The following is a 25,530-nucleotide window of genomic DNA, read 5'->3' as shown; positions in this document are numbered from 1 at the left end:
CCCCTCCTCTCCTCCACCCCCGTTTCCCCAAGGCCCCTGCCGCTCACACTCTGCCCCTCCCCGCTCATTATTTTGTCCGTCAATTAGTTCTAATTTGCAACACACCAATTTTGGTTCATTAATTTCTGGTTCCACATTTTCTATTTTTACGAAGTATGATTTCAACATAGTCCTTGAATCATATCAACTTGGCCTTTTTGTTTAGACTAATTTACTTGTCTGGTTTTCTTGCACCCGTTTAACACTTATTTTTTAAAACAACTTGAGTTACTTTTCATAGTTAGTTCTTATTGGTTATTGTGACATCATATAAACTTTTTACAGTAGAACTCCTAGTTAGAAATTTGTAGGCCCAGTTATCACAACGTAATTCATATGCCTTGCCTCATTTTAAGCCATTGTGTGACTATGAATGCATACCCCTCTGTTTCACCATTCTAGAGCTGAGGGTGTAAAAGCCCCACTCTGTAATGGTCCCACAGTTCTTCTCAGGCAAGACACCCTTTAAAGTGGACGGGCCAGTATGGATCTGAAGAAGCAAGAAATTGAGAGGACAAAAGTTATTTCACTAAGGAACCTCTTTTTCCTCTTTCATGTAATCATTTGTACAGATTGCCAGAGGGAGATACTAGCAAGTAGTGAAAAATCCTCTAAAGAAGGGTTGAGCAATATTATTAATTGAAAATGACTGACACACTGTTGTTGTGACTGCAGAATCCAGATGGATCTGGACATAGTCATGAAGTAATAATACTTTGTAAATGTATCCACTGATTTCCCAGGTAGCAGACTTGCAGTTTTCAGCAATCCCGGCATTTGACAAATAGATGCTTCAGAAACTGCTACTCTCTCTGCCTCTAGTAAAAAGGGCTTTAAATCTTTTCTGATAAGAACAATGCACATAGCCTGTGCTAATACAGAATTTGTTCCATTTATATCACTTCTGGACTGCAGTGGGCTGGCTTTTAGCTTTTCACAAAAAGCCACAAACAAGGTTGTGGATTTCTGAAAAGCATTTATCTGGTCGCAGAAATAACTGATCAAGCCTCTAACATCCAAGGTGCACAATATAGCTCACTGTTAGAGGCTGGAGGTCTTGAACCCTGGTCTACAGAGCTTGCTGGTACTAGTAAGCACCAACCTGCCACCCACTGACCTACTAACTGTTGTCAGAATAGGACCTGAACTCTGATAGAGGATGCCAGTCCTGTAATGTGATTGACAGAATGCTGGGCATTCTGATTGGTTCACAGCTTCTGCATAATCCTAGCACAGGAACAGGAAGCTGTCTGTGTAACTGGCTTTTTCTTGCTTGGGACTGTGTCCCTTGCTCCTATGTCCTGTTGCTAATCTCCTGGTAAACTAACCCTGCCTGCCTTCTGATGCCTGACTCTTGGTTTGCCCTCTGGCCTGTCTTGGACGCTGACCTCTTGGTATTGAACTGGGCTTGACTTCTGCTTTGATTGCTAGGTGGGACTGCTCACATCCCGGTCATGACACTTACCCAGAAATGAGTGAAAATGGGTTGGAAGGTTATGCAAAGAGGGGCGAGAGAGTCCCATGAATTACCTCCTCTTCTACCAAACTTGTGGCAGTTCCCTTACTGTTGGGTCAGAGATCCACAGGGTGAGAAAGGAGATGGCTACTCTCTGTGGCATCACCTCACTGCAAATCTGCAGAGACTCTGTAGAGTAAGATGATGCTGACCATGTCCTTCCCCTCTGCACCAAAATGCTGCTGGGCAGAGTGCTGGGATAGGTTCTGGCAGGGAGGCTGTGGCAGCACAATTGCTGTGAGGAAAGGAAGCTCTAGGGGTAGTGTAGAGGGACTGAGCCTGTGTGCTAATTCCCCAGCTCTCTATAGGTGTGCCAGGTTCCACAATTTCTGTGTAAGAGTCAGGCCACCTTCCCTTTCTGTTGGGGGAAGGGAACTTTAAGTGCGATAAGGAAAGATCTAGTTGAGGTGTAGTGGTTGATGACAAAAACACAATAGTTGGGAAGCAGGAGGTGACATCTGAGGTTGGAAGGGGTCCCTTTGAGAGGGTTGTTTTGCTCACAGGTGAGATGTGAGCTTTTTGGGGCTGGTGGCTGTAAGAACAGGCTGTAGGTGGATGAAGGTTGAATGAGGTACACAGGACAATGGGATAATATCCCTTTTCAAACTTCAAAATGGAGAACGTAAGTATGCTGTCTCAGATACAAGGTGGGTCTGTTATAATAATAGCTCACTATAGTCACTGCAGAGCAAGATGATTGTGTTTCTAGGTAGGTGCCATTAGCTATTGTTAAGGTGATTGATCACCTCCATCATTATTTTATGCAAGGAGTTTCACAATTGGAACTAATTATGGTGTATTATGGAGCCAGTGCCTGCTTAAATGTTGAAATCAAAAGGGAGAAATTGTTAGATGATTACAAAAATTGCAAGATTGTCATTTCCATATTGAACATGGACAGGGCAAAAAATTGTAACAGATGTACTATCTAGATACCTTACTTTGGGAAAAATACTTTTAAAGTCTGCATTCCGCATGAGGTGAGGGAAACAAACAAGTAAACTCTTCCATTTAGTTTTTCCCCAATATAAAAAAGATCCTATAGTCTTCAGAATGTGTGGTAATTCTCTATCTAGGTTCTTGTATACCTCCATTGCTGACTGCAAGATGCTCTGAGTTTTCAGTGCATAAACTTCTGAATGAGTTTTTTTTTCTGTAAATGTTTTCAAAACTTAGATTGATAACTAAATCTCTCAGATGCAATCATGCAAAGGCATATAGGCCCAGATTTGTAAAGATATTTAGGCATTGCTCTGCTAAGAGTTGCAAAGCCTAAGCGAGACAACAAAGTCCCATTTTCAAAAGTCCCATAGCATTTGGGAGCACTTAATGATGAATAGTTAACTGTCTAAGTCACTTTGGCCCAGATCCTCAGAAAGACTTAGGCACTTAACTCCTATTTATTTAGGTGCCTAAATACTTTTAGGGATCTAGGCCTTAGGCCTTGTGACACTGACTGAAGCAATGCTAAATATCCTAAACGTCTGGGCTGCAGTCTCCTCTGGGTGTTCCATAAGAGCATCAGAATGAGTCTCCTACTAAGAACTGACTGCAGCTACCCTTGCCTGGGCGCATGGGAGGACAGCCCCCATGTACACACATGCAGAAGACAGCCAGAATGTTGGGGCTTTTCTCTCTGATTGAAAGGGGAAGCAGTATGTCTAGGTAAGGACATGACCATCATCCCAGCCCCCAGTACATCTACTAGCAACTGGGAATCAAGACTGGGGGAGTGCACTTCTGGAAGGTGCTCAGATATTATGGTCATGTGAGCTAAGAACATGAACAAAACAGAGCATTCATGCAAATGGTGTAGAGAGGCATGCTTTAATTAAACTATTTAAAGTTTTTTTAATGATGAATGGTGCAGTATTAGTTCCATCACTATTAATTATGTAACACACTGGTTATGTTAAAAATCATGTCTGCCTCTAGTGTGTGGCTCACATGGGGAGAAGACCCTGTTCCAACCACCAGCTATCGAGGAATTATTTTTTTTATGCCAATATATCTGAGGCCTTACCCAAATAATCCATTCCCTGTCACTTCCTTCTGCAGTTCCCTCTCCCTACCCACTGCTATTCCATAGCGGCTTTGGCAGTATTTGTGGAGTCTGGTTTGGCTATAACATGCCCCTAGCCACCTTTGTATCTTACATATAAAGACTTACAATGGGCTTTCTGGAGCTTTTCTGGCCTGACAAGTTTTCAGCAGAAGTCTACATGCTTATTATGCCTGAGAGACACTCACATGTAAGTTATTTGCTTTCTTCCCTTATGGCTTGGGCGACCCCCTGGCCAGAATTTAGTCCATTCATTGACTCGAACAGAGTCCTCAAGGTATCTAGGCACCCAACTCCCATTGATCTGGGCCTCAGTGCTTAGATACTATAGCAATAGGAATGATGATGCCTAGATAAGGTGATTTTGGACCCATTATGTGTTAATAGTATGTTTATTTTGGGAGATGATGGTACCCAGTGGAAAGTAGATAACATTTGGTCAGCCAGTGTCTACAGATTTGAAACAGAGGAGAAAACAAACCCTGAATTCTTTGAACATACACATACTATACTTGCAAATTAGATTTGTACTGATAGCTTTTGTTTCCTATCCTTTTCCCTTGCCTAGTTTAATATGCGTAGCTATAAATGGAGAAAATGTGCCTCTGTGCTGGCTTTGCAAAGATAATCTTGAAGGGTATAAATGAATGTACATATTGATGAAGCAATTTGTTTTTATTGACTTCTTGCTACGTCTTGCTGAATTCCTCGTATGTAGAATAGGCTGTAACTATTTTGTTATGAAGAGTACTGCAAAATGTATTTTTCCCTGACAAGTTCTAAAGGGGCTTGGATGGCTTATACACAAAAGTGCAGTGCCTATGGTATTGATTCATTATAATTGATATAAGAATGATCAAGGGTCTAAAGAATGATGCTGAAATAGATATCAAATGTAGGCGCAGCAGAATTCTTTTATAGGGAGCCAGAGCTGTTAAGGTGAAGTGATATCCCTATCTCAGCCTAATATGCATAGTTTGACTGAGGATATTATAGGAAAAGTTGAAAGGTAAAGTGATAAAATTGCATTTCTGCCAATGAGTGGAGGGAGTGTTTTCATACAACCAACAAAGAATCCTGTGGCACCTTATAGACTAACAGACGTTTTGCAGCATGAGCTTTCGTGGGTGAATACCCACTTCTTCGGATGCAAGAATGCATCCGAAGAAGTGGGTATTCACCCACGAAAGCTCATGCTGCAAAACGTCTGTTAGTCTATAAGGTGCCACAGGATTCTTTGTTGCTTTTACATATCCAGACTAACACGGCTACCCCTCTGATACTTCATACAATCAGTGTCTTACAGAATACAGCTCAACAAAATATTGCTGGACTCCAGTCTGATACTTTGTTTGTAGTTAAGTAGAAGGGGAATAATGTCCTTTTAACATTTTGCCATAGGTTATATATAAAGTACCATAGATGTACCAAGCACTATATTGAAACAGGTCAAGAGCCCTGTCCCGCGACATCCAATTTCCTCTAAAGCTCTCCAAATACTAAAATTTCCCCCAAAACCCTCTAAATACTAAAAGTGGAAATTATTATAGGACTCACTTTCTTTCTCTTCTTTGGAATCCAGGACCAGCCTTTAGCATCACACACACAATTAATAATTTCAAATCCTTTTTACTGAATAACACTTTACAGTCAACTGTTACAGCACAGCGGTTACAATGCACTCTAGGTAGGCTATCGTCACTAGCAAAAGATTTGTTTTCATTTAAGATGAAAAATAAACACAGGACCGAAGCCCTAAAATATATATATTTATAATACCTTACAAATACAGGGATTGGGACTTCTGACAATTAAAGATCTTCTGCTTTCAAGTAGGCTCACCCTGGTTATTATATTGATACTTAAAATATTTAGTACTACATAACCAGTTGTTTCAGCATCCATTTGAACACATTTGCAACTTCAAATAAGGGGAAAAAAACCTCTGACAACTACTGTATTTGTGGGCTCATAACAGATCTTTGGTTTAATGATGTGATACACCTCATAAAGACATCTGGCCTCCAGTCTATGGTTTCTTCTTTATAGTGTTTTCTCTATCTCAATCCCACTGACTTGGGCTACAACTGCAATAAAAAATAAAGTATTGAAATGTTTAATAAATGGAGGGGGTGCAGAAGATTCTCCTCTTCTGGAGCACCATTTGGTCTAGGGTCGGCCCTGGCTATACAAAAACTCATACAGTCCTTTGAGTGTGGTCAGACCAGTTTACAAGTTAAATAGAAGAGACAAAGGAAGGGAGAAAGGAAGTATGTCTATTTTAAGGGGAGAACAGAGACACAGAAATCAAGAGTTTTACCCAAGGTAATAAAGGCAACATGTGGCAGAGGCAGAAATAGTTCCCCGGTCTCCTGAGTCCCAATCTAGTACCTCACCACTTTTCCTCTGTATCGAATTTCAGTGTTTTGACTTAAAAAGCTTCCATCAACCTGGGACATGACAGTTCTCACCTGCAAAACTGCATAGAATACTAACTGCAACTGTTGAAAAGAAAAGAATGATTTATAATGTCACCAGGGATAATTTTAATGGTGAAATGCCCAGTTATTTTTGGTATAGGCGTCAATACTTTTGTTTAGATAAACTCCTGATGGTCTATATTTAATTTATTTGCAGAGTTATTGTAGCTGTGTTGGTCCAAGGATATGAGAAAGACAAAGGTAGGTGAGGTAATACAGAAGGCTGTCCAATAACAGATATCACCTCACCTACCTTGCCTCCCTCTGTATTAATTTATAACAGATACACTGCTCTATACAATACCCCTTGTCTGATCAGACATACCTAACTGCATATTACAGGCATGTGCAAAAAAGATGAAGCTCCTTTATATTTCCGATAATATAAACACATTAAAAATTCCATATTAGGAATACAACCTTCATGGAAATGGTTGTTTCCAAAAGTCTGTAAAAATGAAATACCTCTAGAGGGCACTATCAGATTCCAGTTGAAATGAATTCACATCGTACTACTGTAACAATGCTACACAGACAGAGAAGGTGCAGTTCCAGTTTTAAAAAAATAGCAATTCTGTTTTTAATAAATGTTCTTGGTTCACATATTTAAAATATGGACTTAAAGCCATCAACATTTTGCAGGTGCAAAATAGCTTAATTCAGTTCATATTTGCTAATAAAATTTATTTGCATAAATATCACATTCCAGAAGAAAGCAGGAAAAAGGTATTTGTATTCAATTGCCTTGTTATAGGCAGACGTTGCCTTTACAACTACATGATGTCCTCCAGATGTTTAGACAACTCTTGTGGATATCAAGGCCACTGCATGGAGAAAGGACAGTCTGTGGTTCTTAGTAAAATTTTCCGAACAGGTATTTTTATAAATTTTTCATTTAAACCTTACAGGAAGTAAAACAAACAAAAGCCAAAAACATTAAAACAACAACAAAGTTTTGGGTAGATGACAGTGAGCTCATACTGCTATCTATACCTGTAGTATGAGATCCTGGATACATTAGACAGATAGTCCCATTATTTTAAGTAGAACTAGTTAAAAAATCCTATGTTTTGAATCATTTGGGATCCAAAGCACACTCATTTTTAAATAACGTCAATGGAACCAAGTGTGCTCAATTTTTCAAGGCGTGCCAACTACCTCCCTGGATCAGTTCTAAATCTTAAATACAGTACCGTACAACCTTAATTATTGAAGAGTCATGGGGCAATTGAATAAATTTTAACTAGAGGTGTCAGAATCAAAGGAATGTTCAGTGTAATTCACTGAAGTATTAATTGAGACATATGATCTTGTTTTTATATCCCAGTAGTTTTGGATAACTGAGATTTGGATAACAGGAGCTGTTCGGTTTATGATTCTGGTGCTCTTCTGCTGTCAATACTCTGCTGTGGCTTGCTCAAGTATTTTGCTCTGCTTCACTTTCTGTATGGAGTCCACAGTGAGTAACTATTCATGCTCCTGTCCTACCATGCGATTCCCTTTCTTTTTCCTACCTTGATCATCAAAGTGTGTCAAACTAATAAGTAATAACCTTGTTGCACTAAAAAGTACAGTAACTTTAATTTAGTCAGGCTACAAACGATGCTGAAAAACCTGATACACATATATTTGACACATCCCAATGTTTTCATGAAATCTGCCAGTGCGTTTTTTTCAGAGCACAACTTATATTTGTTTGCACACATTGGCAGAGGAAACAGTGTGTTTTAGTGAGCTGCAAGTTTCGATTGCTTTAGCAAACTCTAAGGAGTTGCACTTGCTGTTTGTTCTAAAAATAAGCACATATAGCCTAATAAAATTTGCATGCAAATTTGGCTCATTTGTCTCAACACAAGAGTCTAATTCATTCACTTAAAAATGTTAATTTTGTAGTGTATGCAAATTTGCATATAGAATTCTGAAAAAAAATGCAGGAGTAATCTTGTATTCTTGTCACTTCTGACATTTTTAATCAATGTTTTACGTCTTAACTTTAGATTGATTAAACCTCTTTTAGAATGATATGACACATCTAAGGCACACATTTATGCAAGAATTTCTATACACACAGAAAGCTCTTTAAAACTCTTTGACAGAAGGATGGTCTTGTAGTTAAGGCACATGAATAGGGGCCAGGCAGCTGAGGAGCTATACTTACCTTGCCCACAGGCTTCCTGCGTAACCTTGCTAAACAACAGGCCTGTGTCTCAGCCTCCCTGTCTGTAAAATAAAGATACTACTACTCACCTACCTCATAAGGCTATCAATGTTTCTAAAGCAGTTTGGGATCACTAGATGGAAGATGCTAATGAGTACTGTTATGATGAAGTAGTGTTAATGAAGGTACGACTCAGTGTAACAAACACAGCGAGTTCTTTCTAGTTTTTGTTTTAATTTTAAAATGTGAATCTAGTCTCAAAAGTCACTTTGCAGAATGGCATCTTCTTACTAAATAGATCTATTCCTTGTGGGTATTCATGGTCATATTCCTAGTGACTTTTGTGACAAAAGTTTACTGCCATTTTCCCTTGTTATCTTTGTTGTCTCTGCAGTTCTTAGCTTTGAAGCACTAAATGTAGTCAAAGCGCCAGCGCTGGGAGAGAGCTCTCCCAGTGCTGTCCGTACTCCACCTCCCTGTGGGGAATAACGTACAGCGCTGGGAGCCGCGCTCCCAGCGCTGGGGCTTTGACCACACTGGCGCTTTGCAGCACCGCAATTTGCAGCGCTGGAGAGGGTGTGTTTTCACACCCTGCTGCAGCGCTGCAAATTTGCAAGTGTAGCCAAGGCCTATAGACTGGATTATATTACTTTCTGTGCACCATTGACAGAACAGTTTCAATTACAGCACCAATCAGTTACCTGTAGGTTCAGCCTTTCCAGACTACAGTACCCCTTTCAAGAGTCTGATTTGTCTTGCATAACCCCAAGTTTTACTTCACTTAAAAGCTTCTTTCTTACAAAATCAGACAATACAAATATACAATAAAAATACAAAAGTGTCACAGCACATTATTACTGAAATTGCTGATTTTCTCATTTTTACCATATAATTAAAAAATAAATCAATTGGAATATAAATATTGTACTTACATTTCAGTGTATAGTATATAGTGCAGTATCAACTAGTCACTGTCTGTATGAAGTTTTAGTTTGTACTGACTTCACTTGTGCTTTTTATGTAGCCTGGTGTAAAACTAAGCAAATATCTGGATGAGCTGATGAACCCCTTGGAAGACCTCTGCATATCCCCAGGGGTATGTGTATCCCTGGTTGAGAACCACTGCCCTAGGCAAATCCACTGATAGCAATGGAGTTATAAAGATTGTTGATGAGGGCCTAATTCAAAGATCAGGGATCACAGAAGTCTAATCAAGGACTTAATTTGACCTGTAGGAGCTTTATGCTATTGATGATGTGTGAGAAGAAAGAACCAGCTTGTCTCCCTGATACTAGTTTGTATTGGCAACTATTTAAAAAAAAATATTGTAAACTCATATCACTTCTTCTGGAAGGGAGTGAGAAAATAAATATGGAGTTCTGCAGTTTCACTTCTCAGGGCAGAACTGCACATTAAAGATAAAAAGTTGGATTTTGTAGTCCTCACATAACAAATTTTGCCTGAGTACAAAAATGCAAGATCTTCCTCTACTAATACAGTTATCATTTATAAATCATTATCAGGTGTGTTTCCACAGAGACTACTTGTCAAAAACAAAATCCCAAACATTTCTTCACCCATTGATTCCAGTGGGCAGGATTGGGCCCTGAAGATAGGGGTAATATCTCCTTTCTTATTTAGTTTGATAAATACTGCACTAGGATCTCTGAAAGCACATACCTTGGTGAGAATCTGTTACTTAATTGACTGCAGATCCTGCCATAAATGCTAAAGAATGTTGTAGCTTATACTGTCTTTGTAAAAAGAAACTGTCCTGGGTGACATATCTCAAGGCCTCAGTTCAAACTTTTTCAACAGTGTGTTGTAAGAATGGTCAGAACTGTATAGTCCAGGACAATTTCTCTGTGAATATAAATCAGCATTGTACCCTTGATTTCAACAGAGCTGCACCAATTTACACAAGCAGAAGAGCTGGCCCAAAATGTATATTACCAACCCTGTGAGATGCAGTGTATATAAGCAGATGTAACTACAGTCAAGGCCAATCCCAGCTAGATGCTATTCTATTGAGGTTGTTTTACCATGCTCATCACTGTGGTATCTGTCTGGGTGCTTATGCTTCAGTGCTATCCAGTACAAGCATATGATTGTAACATTTATGAATTTAAGGATTAAAATTCAAAATGATCTGGACAAACTAGAGAATTGGTCTGAAGTAAATAGGATAAAATTCAATAAGGACAAATGCAAAGTACTCCACTTAGGAAGGAACAATCAATTGCACACATACAAAATGGGAAATGACTGCCTAGGAAGAGGTACAGCAGAAAGGGATCTGGGGGTCATAGTGGACCACAAGCTAAATGAGTCAACAGTGTAACACTATTGCAAAAAAAAAAAAAAAAAGCAAACATCATTCTGGGATGTATTAGCAGGAGTGTTGTAAGCAAGACACAAAAGTAATTCTTCTGCTCTACTCTGCGCTGATTAGTCATCAACTGGAATATTGTATCCAGTTCTGGGCACCACACTTCAGGAAGGATGTGGACAAATTGGAGAGAGTCCAGAGAAGAGCAACAAAAATGATTAAAGGTCTAGAAAACATGACCTATGAGGGAAGATTGAAAAAATTGGGTTTGTTTAGTCTGGAGAAGAGAAGACTGAGAGGGGACATCATAACAGTTTTCAAGTATGTAAAACGTTGTTACAAGGAGGAAGGAGAAAAATTGTTCTTCTTAACCTCGGATGATAGGACAAGAAGCAACAGGCTTAAATTGTAGCAAGGGAGGTTTAGGCTGGACATTAGGAAAAAATTCCTAATTGTCAGGGTGGCTGAGTACTGGAATAAATTGCCTAGGGAGATCATTGGAGATTTTTAAGAGCAGGTTAGACAAACACCTGTCTAGATGGTCTAGATAATACTTAGTCTAGATAATACTTAGTCCTGCCAGGAGTGCAGGGGACTGGACTAGATGACCTCTTGAGGTCCCTTTCATTCCTATGATTCTATGATTTCACAAACAGGTAATTTATATTTTGGACCAGATCTCCAGCTGCTGTAAATCAGTGCAGCTATGCTGAAGTCAATGGAGCAATGTTGATTTACACTAGCACAGGTCAAACACTCTGCACTGTGATTTTATTTCTAAATACAGTGTGCAACTACAGTATCTATCTAGTAAAACTTACCCCTGTCATACAGAAAATTCATTCTAATGACCTACCAAGATAGATCTGCTGAACCCTCTTCTCCTAGAACCCTTAACTTAATGAGGTTTAGGTTGCTGCTGAGAGCTAGGATCTAGGAAAGTGATAGAATAAACATCATATTGCTCAGGAGTTAAGGAAAGGGAGCATAGCAATGTTATCAGCCCCATGAACTCAAAATTCTTGAGTCAAGACCCAAAAATTCATGAGATTGGCTTAGAAATTGTGACATTTTAAAAAATAATAAATGTCGGGTCTTTTAATGTTACTTCTGGTTTTTAAGCCTTTAGAAGTCATGTGCCCAAGGTTTTCACCACAACCATGAGGGCAGAACTTGGGTGACAGCCTAGGGTGCCATGGTCAAAAGGCAAGGAGCTGTGTGGGCCTGGGCTCCACTAGAGGAGTGACCAAAGAGGACCCGCCCCCTCCCTGCCCAACAGAGCCCTAGACCAGGCAGCAGCCCTAGTGAGTGGGGAGCTCCCCCTCGCCATTTGATTTCCTTCAACCACTGAGGTTGCTAAACTCAAGTAAATAATAGGTCTTTATTGCCGAGCAATAAACTTTCTGCCTTACTGTGTAAAGCCATCTGATCTTTTTCAGGGAGTTCTGTGGTGTCCATCACCATAATATGTAAGTGCTGAATGGGAAAGGAGAGTGTGGGGGAAAATCACCATTAAACAAAATAAATAATAATAATCATAAGGAAAAATAAATCCTAAAGAAAGAAAAATGTGCTGGGATAGAAGCATGTTGTTTGAGGTAAAATATACCAAAAGAGTGACTGGAATTTTGAACACTAAAGAACAGCACAGAATAAAAATACTGTTTGCTGCTGCTGATGATGATCTGAATGGGCCTCTGAGGACACCTCTCCCCTCGCATCTTCCTTTCCTTTGCTGTGCCTGGACTCTATTTTTTGCCACTTAAATGACAGCAGGTACAAAGAAGCACATGTACCTCCCATGCAACAATGTGGCACAGAGGAGGGATTCTTACAGAAGAGATGGCACTGGCAATATTGTGCAAATTATATGTGATAATTAGTGTTGCTTTGTTGTTAATTACTTTTACAGTGCCCAGAAGTGTGCTGAGTGCTTTTTAGGAGAAGCATAGAGGACAAGAGTCAGCTCCTCATCTGGTCTAATTCCGTATAAATCCCTTCAAGTAATGGTGCTATTATGATTTACACCAGATGAGAATCTGATAAGGTCCCTGTCCCAAGGAGTTTACAGTCTTGCTAATATTCATGTGCTTAACTTGACTTCAATGGGACTGCTCACATGCTTAAAAAGTTAAGCGTGTGAGTAAGTTTTTGAAAGATTGGGGCATAGCTTTAGATGTGATGGGAAAAGTGGTGGTTGTGTGGGGAAAATAGGATGAGGAAGATGGGGAGCAAGGACTAGAGTTGTAATAATAAGATGATATAGATACTTAGTTTGGGCATGTGTCCATCTTGTTGAATTAAAAGTACTGTATTTTTAATACTAATTATCATCGCTGACTTACATCTTGTTGATATCAGGGAAATAATGAGTCTTTAAGGAGGGATGTGAAAGAGGAAAGAATTAGAAGCTGTGAACACTATTGTAGATTGTCTGTTTAATATTCAAATAAAATTTAATATTATGTGTGTACAAGTCCTAGCACAAGGAGCCCTGATTTTTAATTGATTAATTAATTAATATAAATAAAGTTATTTCTTTGCAGTCAGGGAGATCTTGCAGCACAGAATATTGAACTTTCCTCCTTTCTTTAAATGGAAAAATTGCGATGGAAAGGAAATGTGAACTTCATGTAGGGGTTTTTGTTTTTTTTGCCTTAAAATGGTGTTAGTTTCCACCAGCTGCTTACGAAATAGGTAAATTTCCTTTACTAAAGGATCTTTGTTTTAAGCCTTCACTTCTATAATAAATGTCATAACTAAAAGGCAAACTTTTAGCAGTAGGTTTGTCCTGTTCTCCCGCTCTGAATGTGTAAGTGTGGTTACTGGTTATATGAACTTCTGTGACCCTTTGAACTTTTCATAATGAGTCTAACTAGATTTGATATGTTTGCTGTATTATGCATAGACACTAGCAGTTTCTTTCTGATAGTAAATATTTTTCATCTGATTCAACCTCAAAATATTATTTGTTGTTTTAAAAGTAATTTGGCCACAAATAAGGACGGCAGACCAGCTGGCTCTAGCTGGCATTTGTTTCACATAAATCATGGCTTGCTTTAGGTTAAATTCTATTTGGAATGGAAAATTAATTTGTTTAGTTATGCTGGGCTGAAGGCATTTAATTGGACCATATTGTCACTTTTCTTTGGTAACATAAACAAGCTCACAGACTGTTTAGCCAATGCCAGTAAACGTAATCGGTCCAGTAGGCTCACTCAGCCATAACTCAAAAGGTAAAAGTCTGATAACTTAGTCAAAGCTTCACCTTCCATGAACTATCAGTTCATACATCACCCTTGACATAAAAAGGGCCTTGTTCCCAGAGCATTAGCCCCAAAGGCTTTTCCTTGTGTTATATTCTTAAAAATAGCATATGTGCACAGGACATAAACCTCAGAAACTTTACACCGGCGCATACTATCTTACTAAATCAGACCTCAAGAATACATCAGGGCTACTTAAGTTTATTTGAAATTGTACTGCTCATTCATGAGAGTAATACCTTTCAGATCAACACTTTAATATTAAATCCAACCGAAAGTATCATCACACTTCAGCTTTCAACAACAGTAAAAACAAGTAAGGTTTAACTCTACTATTTGATATTATTTTGTTAATTGAACCTCTACTGCTATCCTCTATAGTTCCTTATAAGCCATTTGTTTATAAATACCAGCTGCATTTGTGTGAGCCCGCTCCCAGTCTAATATTCTAGCTCTGCACATATTTCTTATTGAAAGGTTCCATGCTAATTTTTTAATTAGGTAGTATTTTTTTTATGTTGAGATCTATAATGTGTTTGTGTTTCACAGCAACACCACAAATAGTTATATGGAGCAACAGGCTGATTTTATTAGTGGGTAAACATGAGAGTGCTTGCTGCTTGCTTAAAATAGGAAATAACCATGGTATTGCTGATACCACTGTGTGATAACTATTGGTAAGTGATGGTAAGTAATGCAAGCTGCTGTACATTGTTCTAGGCAGAGGCGGCTCCAGGCACCAGCATGCCAAGCGCGTGCTTGGGGCGGCAAGCCACGGGAGGCGCTCTGCTGGTCGCCGCGAGGGCGGCAGGCAGGCTGCCTTCGGCGGCTTGCCTGCGGAGGGTCCGCTGGTCCCACGGCTTCGGCGGACCTCTCGCAGGCGTGCCGCCGAATCCATGGGACTGGGGACCTCTCGCAGGCAAGCCGCTGAAGGCAGCCTGCCTGCCGTGCTTGGGGCGGCAAAATGCCTAGGTCCGCCCCTTGTTCTAGGAACGCCCAGATCTGGGCTGCCCAATCTTTGCCCAAGTGAGGGTCAAATTGCCAGCATCCTAGGCTCTTGAGGCCTGCACCTATGTGGTGCAAAATGTTAAGGATAGCAGCTAATTATTATTATTATTTATTGGTACTATGGTGGTGCTAGCAGCTCCAGGACCCGTTGTGCTACGCACTGTACAAACACTGAACAAAAAAATGGTTCTTGCTCCAAAAAGCTTAGTCTAAATAAAGAGCTTACATTCTGCCTATCAGGAATCAGGCCCGGCACAGAACCAGTCTCTGGAAAACCTAATGCATGGTGCTGGCCTGTAGTAGGCTGCCTGATTGACTGGCCAGGGTGACCAGACTGGCGCCTAAGCCCAGCAGCAGCCCCAGTTAAGCAGATTCTCAAAGCATTTACTCATGGTTGTGATAGCACCTTTGCCTCCTTTTTCCCATCCTTGTTCCAGTCCAGCCCCTGCCTTGGACCCAGCACTGCCCCTGCCTTGCCTCACTCCAGTAACCTGGTTCTGATGTGTGGCTCTGATTAGTGACCTCTGACTTTGGGCTGACCCTAGACTCCAGCTCCTGACTCCAGCTGTGACTCTTGGTTCAGGCATCGCATCTGACTCAGGTTCTGGCCCTTGGCTCTGGCTACTGACTCCTGCCCTGACCACCAGGCATAGGTGGTCGCTGACACTATCTGTATCTTTAAAACAGAAGTGTTGTCCCCAAGTGTAGAGAGCCCAACATTCAATACTACATATTGATCCGGGCATTTGACTCCTCCCTTTGTAAGAACTTCCACTAACCCCATGAGGTGAAGAAGCTACAGACGCTCTCTGACTTACACAAGCGTTTCGTTCTGGAACGCCTTGCGTAACTCGAATTTGCGTAAGTCGGAAATGTATTCCCAACCATTATTAGCAAAAAACTGAAACAAAACAAACCACTCCTATTTCTAGCTTACAGAATTTTTTCCATAAGTGCGGAATTGCGTAAGTTGGGTTTGCATAACCCGGGGGGTGTCTGTATCATTCTTTCCCTCTCCAGTCCTCCTCTACTATCGTTTTCCTTCTGTCTATAATCTCCCAGATCCATCTCTGAATCTTTTGCCCCCATTTCCCTGTTCCCCTGTATTTACCAGCTCCTCAGTGTCCCACCTGGCTCTGGACAGTACAGGGTGCCATCATGTTCCCGAGGGCAGTCTGGCTTTAGTTCCCTTGATAACAATGGAAGTTGGTGGCCATCTTTGCTTGGAGCAGCCTGACTGTGGCCTGCAAAGGCTGTAGAGAAATGCCCTCCATCTTGACTAAAGGCAGCCTGTGACTTCAATCCTACTGGGAACAATAGTAGATAGTAGCTATTTTGAAAAAGGGCAGAACTTTGCAAGTTTTTTCCTGATCATCATCTGATCAAGAGGTTTTTAAAAATGACACTGGCATGGTGAGAGCATCGTCAGCAATGCTTCTGTGAAGCCTCTCTTCACCATTTCTAGCATGCTGTCACTTGGGTATTATATATTTCTGGGCTATTTGTTTGCATTTGAACTAACTAAATTGTATGCCCCTTGGAATAGGGACCCGGTCTTCTCATTCATTTGTACAGCACTGAGCACATGCAAGAATTAAACACTGTAAAAGTAGTAATAATTAATAATACATAGCTTTTTGAAGTTGATCAGTAATGGACAAATGACCAAGCAGTGGGACAATTATGCTCAAGCCAGGGATCAGATGGAGCATGGGTGACACTTGAGTGTACAAGGTAATGGAGATTGATCTTGCTTAAATGCCTCCTTTCAAGCTCTATTTCCAGATATTGTATCAGGCTGTATCCATGGTCGATGGAAAGGCCACAGTGAGAATGTTTAATCAGGGCAAACTGCAAATAAGGAGGCAGAAAATCCCTCAATGTGGTGGTTTATTCTTATACTTAGATTCACCAAGCCAATCACAAAACAACTTCTGTAATACGTTATTTGTTACCAAGAAGCCAAAAATACAGTTCCTCTTAGGCAATCCAGCCTTTGGCTCCCATCCAGACAGCCAAGTCAAATCTAGTGAGGATTACTTAAAATCTTTTCCACCATCTGTAAAGTTCTACCAATCCCAAGAGATTGGACACATTACCCACCAGGTCAATGAATATTTAAGATCTTACCCAAATACACGCTTACAGCCAATTCTTATTAACTAATCTAAGATTTATTTTAAAAAAAGAACAAAGAATGACTAAAAGATGGTTAAAAGATCATTATATATACAAATATGAATAAAGTTCTTAGGCAGTTTCATAGTAGAGATGGTGAGGATGCTGATTTATAAAAGTCCTTCCAGAATCAATTCATTAGTTTATAGTCCAATAGGCAGTCCATGTGTCAAATTCTTCTATGAAAATTTGCAGGGATATTCCAGCATAGGCCTGGAGACAGTCTTGTGGCTTGAATTTCCCCTGAAAAAGTTTAAGCAGATCTGACATAAAAAAGGATCAGGTTCTAGAGTTCTTTTATAGCTGAAGCTCAGCTGATAAACCTCTTGGTAGCAAGTGATCACAGTAGGCATTCCTTGGATGAAGAATAGTTAATGCACATTGCTGCTTTGAACTAAATCCCTTTTTCCTAGCATACACCGGTAACTAGCTGCATTCATTAGCATAAGGTAATTAACCATTCAAGCAGTTCATAGATAGTGTACTACAAACTTCAAAGAGAAATATAGAAAATGATATTATTACACCACAAGTTTCATCTAAATGTTTTGATCTCTGAATCTATAGAATATAGTAACAGACAGGAACAGAAGTTTATCATCTACAAGCTAATGAGATCACAATGTGAAGCTTCTAACAGATATAGGTAAACATAAACAAAAACAATTAGTATTTACTTCCAATTTTTTTAAAATATAGGTTTACATTTCAAAGAATTTAGTCTACTTAACATGACTTTGATATCTATCTATAAGGAATGGCCCTGTTTACCATTTCAATACTTCTCTAATATATTCTTAAAGCTTGATTTTGGGTCGCTTAGCCTTCTGGTTGCTTAACCCTCAATGGCTCAGCGTCACACAGGCATATAGGCAAACAGAAGGCATAGATTCTTGGTGCTGTCTTTCTTCAAACTTTATGAGCATAAACTATTGAAAAATTAGGAAGAAGTAATAGGCTTTTTAAAAAACTTTCACATTAGTTTCTTTCCTATTGCAGATTTCCTCTCCTAATTTCATATTCTAGTCATTCTCACCTTCATACTCTCAACATAGCTGATAAATGATCAGAAAAAGAAAATGGAAAGATTATGACATCAGGGAGTTGCTCATCTGAGTTTAATGGTACTTATTTTTACAAATATTGATTTAAAATTGTTATCTAAGAGCTGCAGTAGTGCATTTCCCTGCTCTGTTTTCCACCGAAAACATCTACACTTCCTATGGGATACAATTGCCTTCAATTTATATAAGCTTCTGCTTGCAACAAATATGAGCTTCTCCTGCAAGGTTCTTTATACGAGGTTCACTTACAGTCTGCACACATTTACTGGAATGTGGCAAAAACATTTTGTAATAGGTCTGTCTCCTGGTGTCATTTTGAGATAAGGAAGATGAGATGGAATTGTGACTTGAAGTGAATGACAATGATCCAAACTGATGTCCATATTTACCACCCATTTGCTAATCGCTATGCGATAAGAGCAATTTAATTTGATTTTATGTCAAGGCAATATGATGGGGCTCATATCATAGCATGTTCTGAAAGGTGCTATGAATGATCTAACATGGGTCTATATGAAGAATATTTGTTGAATTGATTATTAATTTGTTTACCAGATTATTCAAATTATAACTGTGTATAATACTAAAAATATGGAAATAATCCTTCCCTCGATTCAAATAAGTTAGGATTGGCATACAATCATATACTGAATATTTGGGGCCAGATTCCTGGATGGGCCTCATTCAAGGGGGAAGGGTAGAAGGAGACTTCTTCTGCCCCTTTGTGCAAGGACCAGGGACAGCTAACTACAGGCTTCCATAGTGGAATCAAATTGTCTCAAAGGAGGGAGGAGAGGAAGATGGCTATGGCCCTCTTGTGGGTTTGCACTGCCCAGGTGAGGTTAAATGCCACAGGTTAGCCCATAAAATGCAAAACTACATCAGAATTATCCTTCTGGGAGGCAGCTTCCTCTTTATACTTACTGGAATGTTTGGGCATCTCAAACAGCAACACTGTCAACTGTGCCAAAGAAGCACATTTATTCCTACTGGAGTTCCATGGACAATGCACTTGGGACTGCAGCACTGTTCCACATTTTCAGCAGGCATGTGGCTATTTTACGGTGTGAGATGAATACATATTTTTCTTATTGTTACAGCCTGTGCTGTAGTAGCCACAGTGGAAATCTAGGAATGGGTTTATAGTTTATATTTATAAGTGATCTGTAGGGATTTTACTCCCAAAGGAGGCTGAGTAAAGAAATTTAGTAGGAGCTTCAAGAACAGCCATGTTTCACTGATGCTGGTAGACATCTCCCTCGATGTACTGTAGCCCAGTGACAGAGATGTTAATACAACCAACATATACACATTCAGAACACACTTTTAGACAATTTGTATAATACTAATCCCTCTGTTTCTGTTTCATTTCCTCCAGAATGTCTTGCCTGCTTTAAGTATTCTGCCCCATAGCAATTTTCTGCTAGATCTACTCTGTCACTATCTGCTATATTGTTTCTCAAGAAATAAATGCCCAGAAAACATTGTGGTCTAGACTAAAAGTCATTTAGACATCTTTTCCACATTCAGCCAAAAATGATTAATGGACAGTTAAGCTCTAATCGCATAAATTCCCTTCTTTCCTGTTCAGAAAAGTTCAAACTCATGGTGAAGAAGCCAGTGGAATTCAGCTATCCTCCTTGGGGACGTAGGTTGCCATCAGTCTAGCCTCTAACAGGGTACATTTAAAAAACATTTTTGTCCCATTTTCAGTTTAACACATCATGTTGCAACTGGGTATTAGAGATGCCTCAGTACATGTTATGTATCACATGTGCCACAATGATAATAAAGGGCTTTATCTAAGTTTCTTTTATTAGTTGATTTAATTTCTTTTGGTGTTTTAACTGAAACTTATTGCTGTGGTATCTGAACACCTTGGAGTCTAAGCCTATGCCCCTAGCCAATGTAAGTTTTTGAAAATAATGGTGTACTCCTTTCATGACTGCCTGAGAAGCAGGAGCTCACATTGGGCAAATTAAAACAAAACAAACTTCATTTTAAAAGCCCATTGATGTTTTAGAGTAACAACAGTGTATTTACCTACCGTATTTACAAACCTCAGTTCCTAAAGCAGGGAAAGGAATAGTCAAGGATATCATCAATTTTACACTGCCCACATTATAAAGACGTACAACCAGCAGAAAACAAAACAAATAACAAAATGTATCAAAATCTCCCTTCCTCTCAAATTCCCCAAAGCAATACCCACCCTCGCCACATTAGCTGTCCCCAAATCCCAGTGCAAAAGAGTGTCTTTTTCTAGATGCCCTGAAGATAGTATGAATTGAGTTGAGGAGTATTCGCTTGCAGACACTGCCCTGCTAGCAACTCCCTCTCTTCGGGCCTAATCCAAAGCCAATGAGAATCTTTCCATTGATTTCAATGAATTTTGGATCAGTCCCTTATATAGCAAGGCAGTTCCAGCCTGATCACTTCTGCTAATCTCAGGTATGGAATATGGCATGTGAAGGATACAGTCTTGCCATTTGGATGGTTCTAAACCTTTTTTTTGCTTTGTTTCAAAACCAACATCTTGGGGCTTGTCAACACTGTGCAACAATGCGCATCAGTAAGATGTGAATTCTAATGTACACCAACATGTTGTGTACTAACTAGCCTGCTGCACTAGAAGTGCCCTAGTCCACTTGAACTTCAGTGCTCACCAGGAGGGTCCACAAAAGCCAATTAATGTGCAACATGTTGGTGTGTGTTAGAATTCAGACCTCAAAGGTGCTCATTTCCACACTGGATAGACAAGCCCTCAGGGCCACCCAGAGGAGGGGGGCAAGAGGGGTAATTTGCCCCAGGCCCCGGGCCCCACAGGGGCCCCCACCAGAGTTTTTCGGGGCCCCTGGAGTGGGGTCCTTCACTCGCTCCAGGGGGCCTGGAAAACTCTCACAGGGCCAGGCCCAGGAGCTTCTTCTGCTCCTGGTCTTCGCCGGCTGGGGGTCCTTCCGCTCCGGGTGGAAGGACCCCCCACTGGCGAATTACCGCCGAAGCGGGACCCGCCACCGAAGTTCAGCTCGGTCTTCGGCGGTAATTTGGCGGCGGGGGGCCCTTCCGTTCCGGGACCCGCCACCGAAGTGCCCCGAAGACCCGCGGTGGGGGCCCCCCGCCGCCGAATTACCGCCGAAGACCGGGCTGCATTTCGGCGGCGGGTCCTGCTTCGGAGGTAATTTGGCGTGGGACCCGCTGTGGGTCTTCGGGGCACTTCGGCGGCGAGTCCCGGAACGGAAGGGCCCCCCGCCGCCAAAGACCCCAGGCCCCCGGAATCCTCTGGGCGGCCCTGCAAGCCCTGTAACTCCACCTGGAAACCAGTAGGCAGCTTGGGCTGATCAAAGAATACCGGTGTCCTGTACTCATAAATGAGCTGCAACATTCTTCACTAACTTCAGTTCTGAATGGATTTAAGGTGCAGATCACATTGCAGTACTCCAATCGTGAACTGACAGATAATGAATAGTAGGAAGGTTTGCATCCAAAAGAAAAGATTGCAGCTTTCTGGCCAGATACAGATGGAAAATAACAGTCTAGGTCACTGCTAGTATTTGATTGTCTAAAAGCAGCTGCATATCTAACCAGACCCCTAACTTGCAAACATCGGTAACATGCTATAATAGATTAATATCTTTTCTTGGAGAGAGTTGCTGCCTCTAACCCACCATAAGTCCAGGGCTGGTCTTGATGACTTCTCAATGTCCCTTCCAGATCTACATTTCTATGATTCTATAATCATGTCAGTTTTGTCTGCACCGAATCTCAGGCAAATTGCTCTGACTCATGTCTAAATTTCTCCCAGTCACAGGGGAAGACACTTGATGTCACACTCTGAAATGGACAAGGTAGAGATATAAAGTGTCATCAGAAAACTGAAAACACTTCCACTCAGAGTTTGTGGCACAAAGTTCTCCCAGCATATCCAGTACCTCATTAATGCCTACAAGGTCTCAAACAGCAGATTTGTTCTGGATGAAAAATAGCTTGGTCAATCCAGACAGTCTTCTCTTGGTTGCTGATATGCGTCCATCCTGATGTGAGGAAATTTCTGACTACTTTGCAGCTAAACTCCATCAGATTCAGCACAAACTATGTGCATCACGGGAGGCAAGGCTGTATATGGAGGGGATGAATGCACAGCCTTCTCTATTTGAAACTGGCTGAATTCAAACAGAGAAGACCTTCCGTCTATGGAGTTGGAATTTAAACCTAGAAAGTGGAGTCCCCAACAGAGCTTGATCGGAATATTAGAGTGAACTGGAATGAGGATGCAAGTAACATGAGATAGGATCTATGGGATCTGGGGACCAGATGGTGCCTGGGGGCAGACCAGAGCATGGTTGATTGACTTCTTGCAAGCTGTCTTCCTGCTGAGGTGGGTGCAGCTGCCTCACTTGGAAGGAAGAGTGGGAGAAAGACAAGAGTCCATCTGGGTTGTTGGGTGGGAGATCATACTGGGGAAAGGGCTGGGCTGAGGGACAAAATTCGTCTGGGGAGGGAGCTGACATCTTGGTGGATTTAACCCCTTTTCACCTTAGTAAACAGAATAAATTCAAAATCAATGTGGTATTTAAAGATACAGAGCGGCAGAGATATGAGTTTTGCAGGCTAGACTGAGGGTGAACATTTCAAAATGGCCTAAGTGCCCATGTCATTTTTTAGAATGGTATTTAGACTTCTAAATTATTTTGAAAATTTCCCCCCTAATCCTTTAAGGCCCGTCCCTGAGTGGAGTGAGGTGGAACTACCCTGGGCCAAGAGGGTTGCAGGGAAAGATTGTGCCTTAAGGAGTCACACTAAGCTTCCTAGTATATGTGGGGAAGAGTAAGGAGGCATGGGTTGTGCAGGCTGCTCCCCCCTCCTCCCTGTTGCATCCATCATGTTAATCAGGACCATAAGGCCATTAGCTTGCTTTTAATCCACTTCTAGTGTGACTCAGTGGAAACATGCAGATACTGGAACTAAAATAGATGCTTTCAGGACTCCCAGCGGTGGGATTAGCAGTGGCAGATGAAGCTAGCTAGGCGACAAATAAATTGATATCTGTTGGAAAATATCTGACCTAAATCAGATAAGCTAGCCTTGATAGATCAGTGTTGCTTTGAAGTAGTTTTAATGATTCCTTTTTATATGATCAATGGCATTGAAATCCATACTTTAACAACTTAACTGCTTTCATTGTACTCATTTGTTCAGAATTAAGCAGACATTTTGTTATTAGTCTAACAATGGCTATCTTAACCCTTAAAATATCCATAAAAATAGAACGGAAATGATCTACACATTTGCCAGAGTCAGATGAATAACAAGATGGTACCCTGACAGAATTTCAGAACTCTGTGGACACCATTGCATGCACAAATATATGTGTACATTTATTTGCTTAAATTACATATCTGACTGGCCATTTTCTTGTACAATATTTGTGACTGAATGCACAGTCATAGCAATCATATGTGCTGACTAGGCGATCAAACACCCATGCATTTGTGTTTTCATTTTTACATGCAGAGTTCTAAAAGTCTAGTGTTCTAAAGGTCTTGAGGTTATATCTGATTTTTCATCTTTGCACAAAGCTGGGCAATTGATGTCAAAGTGGACTCCCAATGTGGATCGGGGTAGAAAATGGCTGTAAATTTTAGACACATAAGGAAAGTGAGCTACAGGCATTCAACCCTAATAAAATTTAATGGTGAAAGAGTTTTGAGGATTGCTATGGTAGCTTTTAAATTTGGTTGGAATATGGCCATTCTGATTGAAATGTATAAGCAAATGAGAAATGGTGAGTACTGTCTGAAATAAATGATTAAGTTATCGCATGCATAGTAGGATTATCAATAATGTCATTTTATGGACATTCCCAATGGACACCACGTCTGCTATGTTCCTGATTTGAGATGGAATTTTCTTTGCCAATGTTAAGAATGAATAGTGCATAATCAATATCTTATGGTAGGTATTGATGTCCTTCTTTGCTAAATGTTTAAGGAGTGGCAGTCTCTAAGCCAGGCCAGTAGCATTTAGCGGCTGTGGTAAATGCTGTGAAATTCAGGGTTGACCATAGCATTCAAGGCCAGCTTCAGAACTTTAGTTAAAAACAGCTGATCTGCTTCTGTTTTTAACTCCCCTCTCTCTTTGTATGTCTTTTGTTTGTTTCAGAAATGCTAATTAATGCTCATTAATAAGCATCTTCAAAAGAACAAAAGCCTGGGAGAGGGAAGAAGAATGAGAAAGTGGGACAGGAGCACTGAATATTGACAAGGAGATAAGTGTAGTGGAAGAGTTGAGAAGGGAAGGAAAGCACAATTTCTTTTTTAACCCTTCTTCAGTCCCTTGGACAAACTCACATCAGATAAAAATCTTTCTTTCTTTTTTTCAGTTCTGTGGCCTGTGTGAATGACTGGGGGGTGTCAGAGCTGGTTGGTTTCTTCTTAACTTTTCACAGAACTCGTTACAGCAATAAAGTAAAACTTTTAAACAGAGCCAATATGGAAGCGACTTTACTTATGTCAGTACTTGATGGATAGGTGTCCATTTCATAGTACCATCTCAGTAAATGGCAGTTGCTATTAGGAGACTAAATGAGTGTGGAGACTGATTTACCATGTCATCCCCTGAGATGGTCATTCTAGGTCACATCTGAGGCTCATTGCTGGAAAAGAGTGGGGGAAGCCTGCACTGCTGCTGGTGTTGTACCAGCAAGGCCGGTGTTATGGGTGGGTGACATGGGCGACTGCCCAGGGTGCTATGGTTGGGGAGAGGAGGGGCTGTCGTGGTCAAGAGGTTGCAGAAGGGTTGTGCCCACCCGGGAGGTAGGAGGAGGGTATAAAGGAGGCTGTGGGGTGTGAGTCAGGTGCTCACACGCATCCCCCCCACTCCACCTCCTGCTGCGCTGCTTGTGAGCGGCCGCCCATTGCTCGGGGAGCAGTACTTAAAGGGTTCCAGAGAAAGTTCGCCCAGGGCACCATTTTCCCTAAGACCATCCCTGTGTACCAGTTCTATTGATAAATGGAGCAAATCACTGGCCTAGGCTGCCAGACTGGCACCTTTCACGAGCACTAAATCCACTTAAAAGTCAAAAGGAAAAAAATTTTTTTTTATTCCAAAAACCAACAGTGAAAACTCTTTCAATAAGGGTCACGGTTAAAAGCAGTCACAGGTGAACAAGCCTCAATTTTATTGTACGAAAATCTCCCAGAAGAGATTAACATTCTATTTTAACCCACCCTCCTCATCATAGTACTGAAATCTATTTCTCGCCTCGGTGGCTGGATTTGAGAGCATGCTCTTCTCTCTGTCTATACTGCAGCAATCCCCAAACACATCTGCTGTACAGGAAGTGACCCTGAGGTGCTATAGGTTTCTATGGATCCTTGTTATAAATCTAGATTGATGTCTCAGAGTAGATCATTCAAAATAAAAGCAGGTGA

General features: G+C 40.8%; 1 long non-coding RNA gene across 1 annotated transcript; it reads left to right on the top strand.

Annotated features, from left to right (window-relative positions):
• Positions 1-7,423: 7,423 nt before the first annotated feature.
• LOC120407071 lies at positions 7,424-24,582 on the top strand. Its single transcript, XR_005599774.1, has 2 exons — positions 7,424-7,556; positions 24,260-24,582. It is a non-coding gene; the product is annotated as an uncharacterized LOC120407071 (long non-coding RNA).
• The last annotated feature ends 948 nt before the right edge of the window (positions 24,583-25,530 follow it).

The sequence above is a fragment of the Mauremys reevesii genome, linkage group 5 (genome assembly GCF_016161935.1).
Source record: "Mauremys reevesii isolate NIE-2019 linkage group 5, ASM1616193v1, whole genome shotgun sequence".
NCBI classification, from domain to species: domain Eukaryota; kingdom Metazoa; phylum Chordata; order Testudines; family Geoemydidae; genus Mauremys; species Mauremys reevesii.
This window is presented reverse-complemented; position numbering and strand designations above follow the sequence as displayed.